General features: G+C 35.6%; 1 pseudogene; it reads left to right on the top strand.

Moving 5' to 3' along the window:
* The first annotated feature begins 5501 nt into the window (after positions 1 to 5501).
* On the top strand, positions 5502 to 8488 carry LOC149153525 (putative F-box protein At2g36090; annotated as a pseudogene).
* The last annotated feature ends 590 nt before the right edge of the window (positions 8489 to 9078 follow it).

Raw genomic sequence — 9078 nt, 5'->3', positions numbered from 1 at the left:
TGGAGTTGTGAAACAGATGGATGAATTTGCAATGGTTTAGATGGAATGGATGATGATGAGGAAAGAATCTCATTTTCAGACTCTAAAGGTGTCTTCCTAGCTCTTTTTTGACTTGGCAGAGGAAATTCAGTTGGTGGAATACCAAGCTTTTCACTCTATGCTCTAGTAAGAGGTTGGGATGGAATATATTGTGAAGTCACACTGCCTTGGGATAACTCAGACTATTCTTGGGATATCGAAAACCCTTGGAGTTTATGAATCAAGGACTGTACTTCAAGGGGTTCAAGAGAAGAATTGTCAGGTGTGTTTAAGTTTTTAGCAGTGGGTGTTGTATTTTCCTTTTCAACTTCTCGCTTAAAAATAGGAGATTTAGAATGCGAAGGAGAAGTTGGAGGAGATGGTGAGGGAGTTTTACTCTTAGAATGGCCTATGGATTTTGTTTCGCTCGCCATTCACAGTTCATGGCCCTCCTTCTAGCGCCAAAAATGTTGATGCGTCTAAAATCCTAGCACCAACATTGGGGGTAACAACCCGGTCTGGACCTTAGTACAACTCCTTTTCCGTTTGGTATGGTGGCTCCGACTAGATATTATGGGACTAGTTTCCCACATAATGATGGCTTGATGGATGATTTTTTTATGATGTATAATAAAGATGATAAGTTCTTTGACCTATAACTAAAAAAAATACAAATATACTTATCTAACTCGAGTAATGTATTAACAACGCAATTTATGATTATTCCTAACAGACAAATAATCATATAGATGGCTTACTTATCAATAGAAATATGCATTCATATATAATGATTACTTTGTTTAAGAAGTTAAACAAAGTAATTATAAAAACATATCGGATTCATAGTAATGTATATTGCTGACATATACCTTTAAAGTATAACAATTCTAAATCTTCAAAAATGAAATTAGAAATAATCGTTTGAAGAGCATACATTTATCAACAATAGCAACTTCTAAAAGGAATGCTTCATCATATAAGGAAACAAGACAAAAGAACAGTGATAGAAATACTGCATGCATTTGAGTCTTTCCAATGTAAATAACACTCTGATTCCACTTTCTTATTTGAGAAAACTTCCAGGAGATATAAAAGTGCAGGTCTTGAAAAAGTTTCTTCACAAAAATGTAGAACCTTGATCCACTACTGATAAAAATATATTTAGAAGTACAAAAGTGTAACTTCTCAAGTCAAATTTTATACAAATTGAGGACCCTTTCTTCAAAGACATGAAAGGGTTTAAATAATAAAATAAAAACTAACTGTCAATAAAAATCGCTTTGAGCTGTTGAAACTGCAAACATGAAAATCTGGGATTTGATTTATGAAAATAACAGTGCGATAGCTTTTGAACTGATTCATTGTATCTACTTCTCCTCTTGCACTCGCAGTTGACAAATTGAGAGAATTTCTCAAATTTCTGGACGATAACTCAACCTTGAATGTAGTTGACCTGTATATGTGGCATCTGAAAGCTCAGGAACCATGTGATTGACAACATCGACAAAGGATATTCAGTTGTCGAGATAAGGTTTTAGTCACTTCCAGGGCTTCTTTCTTGAATTCATCAATCTTCAGATAACCTTTGAATTTCTCTACCTATAATTGCAGTTGTGCGATTTGTTCTTCTTTGGCCTTCTTTTCCTGCTGAAGTGCCACTTGAAGCTTGCTGAGTTCTTGAGACAAATTTTGTTGTTTCTGGAGAGCCTGCTGATCAATCTTTTGTTTCTCCATATTTAACTGTTCTTTCAGTTGCTCATTCTGTTGTTTTTGCTCTGCTAGCTGTTGCTCAAGTTGACTGATCTTCTGCTATTCCACTGCCGTTTTCTCTTTAAGTTGGGTGATCCTTAGATCCTTTTCTTTGATCAGTTGGCTAACTTCAGAGGCCTTGTCCATTGTAGCGGCTGTATAGGCACCTGCATATTGAGATAACTTAGTTAAATTCTCAAAAGGATTGACTTCTGAGTCCTTCCATACCACATTCAAAAGTTCAGCTTGAGGAGTTGAGAATGCTCTCTGGTCAATTTTCCTCTTTTTCCTCTGTCTTTTGACCATAGCCCTATGCTTTGGACTGTAAAATACATCCAGGGGTGGTATTTCCTCAACTTTCAATACAATCTCTTTAGAAGGATTCTCTGGAATTATTTCAATATCATGCTGAGTGTTAATTGTGCCGACTGCCCCTTCAATTGTAATACTAGTAACAATAGGCTCCTGTGTTGCAGCCAATTTTGGTATAATGATGTTTTGGGAGTCATTCTGGTTCTTGATTTGCTGATCGAATTGCTCCCATTCCTTGATTAAGTTGGCATCAATATGTACATTGGTATCTATGAGCTAGCTGATCTTTTAATTTGTCTGCTCCTTTTCAGGAATATTCTCAGTAATGTGTTCTTCATTCTGGCCTTCTTGCTGCACCATAGGGGTAGTGTTCAATAAATCCAGAGGTAGTGTTTGTAACCTCTGTGTCCTAAACTACATAAACTTATCTATCCCCCCTCCTCCCAATTTGATCCCTACTAGATGTTTTACTTGTGAAAACAACTCAGCCGAAGCGAACAAGTCATCATAGTCATCTTTCTTATGATCAGATTTGGAAAGTTTCACCCGAGTGGCAATGTTGTAAGCCACTTCATTTGGGTCATACTGTCCCTTAGGGATGACTGCTAACTTCAGAGTTTTTATCTTCTCTGCTTCTTTCTCGGCATGTTTGAAATCATGCAGTGAGTAAGTACCACAATGGAGGGGAAATGTATGCCACATTTGTTTCTTGGACTCTTTGAGGTTCCTAGACATTTCTTTCTCTGTTATCTGGTAAGTTATTTCTTTGGCCAATAGCTTATCAGGAATGTACAATGGGAGAACATGTGGATCTGTGGTGCTGCCAAAAAGTCTAACATAGGTGAACTTTTCTTCACCGAACCAATTGCCGATTGATGTTAGGTCAATACTGGCCTCATCGGATAACCGAGGAGCATGTTTGTTGAATATGGCCTGATGGACGGGTAAAACAAAATCATCGCAAATTCTATATATATATGATCTTTATAATGGACCTTCCACAAATACTTATGATAAATGTGAATAGGATTTGGGTCTTGAGGAGTCCATTTCCAACCTAGAATGGGGAAGTCAGAATTGAAACAGATGGTATCCATAATGTAGGTGCTCATATAGAATGGGTGTATTATCCGGGTAGTTACATACCTATTTATTCTCTAATCAAGGATTTGGTTGGCCATTTTATTTGATAAAATGGTTGCCCAATCCATGATAAAAGAGTTAATTGCTACTTCCATTAAAGACACCATTTCTATGGAAAATCTAGTTGAATAAGAGGCTCTAAAGAGTCTACATATCATAGCACCAGCATAGCAATAGGGAGATGCTAAGTCCACGGAGTACATACCAGAGGATTCATGCTTATGCTTGTTTGGGAAATGTCTCCATTGCTTGATAGGGTCCGACTCTACATTGTTCTCCTATGCGAAAGATTCTAAAAATGCCTTGTTGTAATGTTTCTGGGGGTCCGACAAATGATACATCTTCTTGACATCTTCTACCTTGATTGTCTCGAACATCCTTCCATTGGCTGTATAGAATGCTCTGTCGGTTATGTTGATACTCTCTATTACCCATCTCACCACGTCATTGTATGTTAACACTTTCGCATGGGCTGCTATTTTTTGGAGGAAGGAGCTGGCTAAATCCTTAAGAGTAATTTCTGATTTATCACTTGAATCAACTATTCCTCCTTCTTCTTCAATTTTGGTTGGATCCTCGGCTTCGAGTAGATTATATATGCCCTCCCATGAAGTCTTGCCGAGGCCTAGACAGGTAGTATCAACTATCAGCACCAACTTTGTTGGTTCATCTTTCGCTATGACGGGGACCTTTGCTTTCCAAGATTTCTTAGACATTTTTGCTGGACTGATGGTTTCAGATTCGCTCTGCAAAATGAAATAGAAGGACATAATAGTGGAAAAACTTGTTAAAATCTAATACAAAACACACAAGACTAACAACAATTGAGCATAATAGATGCTACGGATCTATGATATATTAAGCCACCACGTATGAAATCCTTGAAGGATTCAACCATAACTGCTTCTTAATGATTTCCCTGTAACTTCCAACATGAAACTTTAATGCCGTGATGGTATGTCGCATCGCAAATTTATAACTGTCCTTTTTAGAATGGGTATCGTGACTTTCCGATCAGCGATTAGTGATAATTGCATATCACAAATCGGGAGTTACAAGTGCCATGCTTAAATGGTTCCTCTTTGTGGTTGCGATTGCGATCAGTGGTGAGGTGGCATGCTTTAAAATTGATAAATCATTTAAATTTTCTTTATAATTGACTTATAACTTTAAACCACACATGTTCGTAATATTTCATGTTTTTTCTTTATTGAACGTGCGCTATACGATAATGAAATTGCATCAGAAGATTTCAAAGGAGCTTTTGGGATGTGTCTTATGATTTTAGCGATGCGCGATTGCGATCGGCTTATCGCATCAGAGGTTTTCCATGGAACACTTGGGACGTTTTCTTAACGAGTAGTGATATGTGATTTCCGATAGAGTTATCACATCGACAAATCTCAATGGAACACTTTAAATCCATTGTTGAGATAAAGGATGTGTGCGATGCGACAATTCACTTTTATAATTATTTCCTTTGATAAAGCTTTTTTTTTTATAAGGTTTTATTATGACTCAAATCAGATTGGATTTTCTTAAAAGGTCTTCCATGGGTTCAAAAGTTTTGCAAATTGCGATTGCGATCTAACCTACGCTAAAAGCAAATTTTTATATGACGTATTATAAAAATTTATTTTCAAACGTTTTATTGATTTTATTTATATTCTAAAGGGGACCCATTTCTTATTAAAGTCTTATATGAAAAAATTTGAAATGGGGAGGGTTGTTGTAGGTGGTGCTACGAGTGCTCTAACTATCTTACAAGAGTGCAGGAACCTCACAACCTTGATTCTCTTAATCAATTTTCATGAGGGCCATATTCTTACAGATATTACAAGTTTTCGACAAATTAAGATTTTAGCTCTTGGAATGTGTGGCCTTTTAGGCCAGGTTCCCAAATTGTTATAGAATTGTAAAGAATTATAGGTTCTTGATCTCTCGTGGAATAAATTTACAAGAAGCATTCCTCCTTGGCTTGGCTATTTCAAATTTTTGTTTTATTTAGACATGTCAAACAATTCACTCTCATGAGACATTCCCCTATAACTTACCTAGTTATAGAGTTTCACATCAATATAGAGCCTCATAGCAACAAATAGAACTTCTCTGGAATTAAATGTTCACATCCTAGGACTGATTTGACCAATGCCATGATCTAGTGCATTGATATCTAAAATTTTGGGTGTTAATGGTGAGTCATACTTGCAAATAAAAGTGTAAATATAGCTTTGCAAGAAGAGAATCTCTAGCGTAAGGTCATTTTCCACTTGTGGATAATGCAAGGTAAGTTCAATTGGTTCTTGATCCAAAAATACACAATTCAAACTGTAATCTGCTAATAACAAAATAAATAAATATGACAAAAAAGAACTAGATTAAAATTTTAGTAACTCATGGTAAGTTCAATTGCTTTTTGACCTAAAAATTGGCACCTCGAATGCACTTTACTAACATTGGCATAGAGCCATCTTAACCATGGATCTGTTATATCAAAACACCTCAAGGTTCAAACCTCAACATTTTTTATCCCTCTCGAAAAAAATACCAGGGAAAAATGCAACAATGATAGTTTTATAGCAGTCATTGTTTAAATATGGTAACAAAGATAAATATTTGTTGGTTCTTCCGTATCTTTTATGTTATAGTGATTAGCAGAAAAGCCATGAAGTAGAACTAGATCCACCCACCTAGCTTTAAAGCACCTTGAACTAACTATTCTCGGTGCAATTAAATTAAAGCAAACCAACTTCATTTTTTCTCCTTCACAAGAAGCCTTCATGCATAATTAGAAAAAGCTACAGGAATGGACTTCAGTCTTCAATTTATCTTGGCAAGTTGGCACAAAAAGGAAAAACCACTTCACTCAAAATATACCAACTATTATGAAGGATCTAAACAAAAATATTCAAATGATACCCTTTCACAAAACAAGCATATAAATACTTTATCAAGAATGCCCATAAATTCCCTTGTTATAATATAAACAAGAATTACAAAAAATTGATATATGTATGTTATTAATTGTTTTTGAAATATGAATAGATTAACAAATGTCCATGGAGCTACAGGGGAAATCTGCGAACAGTAGTTGTATATTTTGAGACAGATACAAATCAAATAATGATTTGACTTTAAAAAAAAATCACAAGATTTCAACCAAAAATCTAAAAGATAAAACTCAGTTAGACAACACCATAATGTATTAATGACAATCACAAAACCATGAACTAGTTACTTTTCTCAAAATACATTTTTCCATATAAATGGAATATATTATATTTTTCCATAAATTTGTCTCCCATACAAAAAGCGGTAATCATTGCAAGTTGGGGAAAAATAAAACATTAACCGATTCTTCTTTAGTGAAAGAACCATGCTATGATAGACCTAAGAAAAATGATAACAACAACCCATTCACATACTGGGGACCTATATTGATGGTGATCAATGACTTTTATTGCAGTGGATGGTGATCCTATGTCATATTTGACATCTACCTCTGCGCTTAACAATGCTCTGGACATTATATCACTGGACATCCTTTTGGGTTATCAATACATTATGATGTGATTTACTACATAATCCTATTAACCAGTTCCAAAATTGAGGAATTTGGGTTGAAGAAAAGTCTTCATCGATGTGTCACATGTTTCCAAGGATATTCTACATATAATTCTAATTTTCATACATTATAGCCATGTCCATGCACCTCTATGTCCTATATTGCATCCATATATTTACTTTGTAACTTGTAGTGTACAATCAACCATGTGAGACTGAGGCTATAACCTATTATATTTTAGGAATGACCAATCATAATCTCAAGTTAGGAATGTTGCTGCCAATTTGAATACCATTTTCTATTGGGTTAGTCATGAGCCTAGAGATTTAAAAATCCTTATATGCTTGTTGAGCTTAGAGATCCTAATCTAGTGAAGTAATCTAGTGGGTTATTAATATGGGCTGAGAGGTTTCAAAATATTTATATGGTTGTTGATTTATCCACTTTGTGTGCCAAACTTATTCTCATTCTCTATAGTTACAATGGAAAGGCTAGAGATGGTGATGTTTTTAATGTTGTTGATTATCTTTTTCTTTAGAGATTGTGAATTCCAAGGCAAATCAGATTTTCATGCATTGATATCTTTTAAGGCCTCCTCTAATATCAATAACACTTTGGAGTTCTCATGGACACATAAGAATCCATGCAGACAAAGGTGGTATGAATTTGGGTGTGAGAATGGCCAGGTAGCAAGGCTTTTGCGCCAGGATCTCGACCATGTGGGTCCAATTGATGCCTTAACGTGTCACCATGAGCTCAAAATTCTGAGCTTGAAGAGAAATTCACTCAATGGCACCATTCCTGATTTTTTGAACTAGAGAAGTCTTAAGTTCCTGTTTCTCTCTCGTAACTATTTCTCAGGTCCCTTGCCTTCCACCATTGCTGCATTAGAACGTTGCTTGAGAATTGATGTATTGAAAAATCATATCAGTGGGAAAATCCCATCGAGTCTTACTTCAATGATCAATTTTATTACTCTGAGGCTTGAGAACAATGAGTTCTCTGGTAGCACTTCAGACTTGATGTTGCCCAATACTGTTGAGGAATCTAATGTTTAATAAAATAGACTCAATAACATGATACATGCAAGTCTATATAGGTTTCCAAGCTCTGATTTTGTGAATAATGAAGCACTATGTGGAAGTCCCCTGCAGAGTTGTAATGAAAATAACAATGTAAGCTCTGAACAACATAGGGCTTAATTGGATCCTTGTAAATAGAAGGGAAAATAAAGTAGCCAACCTTGCTAGTTGGAGTCCCCTAGGAGGACAAAAGCATTGGACTACTGATAAGGATTTACTTATACACTTTGGTACCATACTTGTGGCCCATAAAATTCTTCCTTTTGGGATTGTTCAGTGTATTCTTGTGATGAAGTGTAGAAATTTAGATGATGGTGTTGGGGATGGTTCTTATACGACCTTGAAGCTGACTAATCTTGCAATGTAGTTGGAAGACATGGGAGGTGCCCATGTAAATGGACGTAACAGTTTAGCCATCTTTAAAAGAGCTCCAAGATTCCATAGAACTATGAACTACAAAAATGTTTTGGAATATTATCATAAGTATTTGAAAGAACAAAATGAGTTGAAGGATGAGAAGATGAAGATTGAAAGCTTGATCGATATACTTTTTACTCTAGGTGGAATTGTTGCATTTGCCATATGTTGTTTCCTTTTTCTTTGTGAAAGACATGGTTGATGATCTAATTTTCTCGGGCCTGTCTCAACTCTAGAAAGAATAGCATATTATATGTTCCCAAGCAATTCATCAATTTGGTGATCAGATTTTAACCAGAAACAAGAAACCATCCATATACTAATAACATTCATAACAATTCAAACTAATTCCTTAAGCTTTCTTTGTTCTATATCTTACATAGGTATATTTGGTTCTCTATATCTTCTATTTGTGCATGTATTTATTTGATTTGATCTATTTGTAAGCCGTAAGACAATGTCCAGGCCCGATGCTGAAAGGTAATGTAAACTCTTGCAAGTCTTTGTTGTTATGAAAAACCAAATCTTCAATGTGAGTGTTTTAGAAGTGATCAGTTACATTTCATTGACAGGCTACTTGTGCAAGGCATAAGAAGGCTGAAGGCACCACCATCATCAAGCATTAGGGCATATCTAACATCTCATAAATTATGCTTCAGGAGTATATCTACGATTCCTTCTCCCACAACCAAAAGGTAGTTTTTTTATTGTGAGCGGTTTTGATTTCAGCTTTGCAACTTCTAGGTGCATAAATTGGGTTTTAGCAAAATTTATTTGCAGTTCAAATTGGGT

This window comes from Pinus tabuliformis, chromosome 9 (genome assembly GCF_031772625.1).
Source record: "Pinus tabuliformis cultivar Carrire ecotype Pingquan chromosome 9, CPIR1, whole genome shotgun sequence".
In the NCBI taxonomy this organism is placed as follows: domain Eukaryota; kingdom Viridiplantae; phylum Streptophyta; class Pinopsida; order Pinales; family Pinaceae; genus Pinus; species Pinus tabuliformis.
The sequence above is the reverse complement of the archived record's forward strand: the minus strand, read 5'-3'. Positions and strand labels throughout refer to the sequence as shown.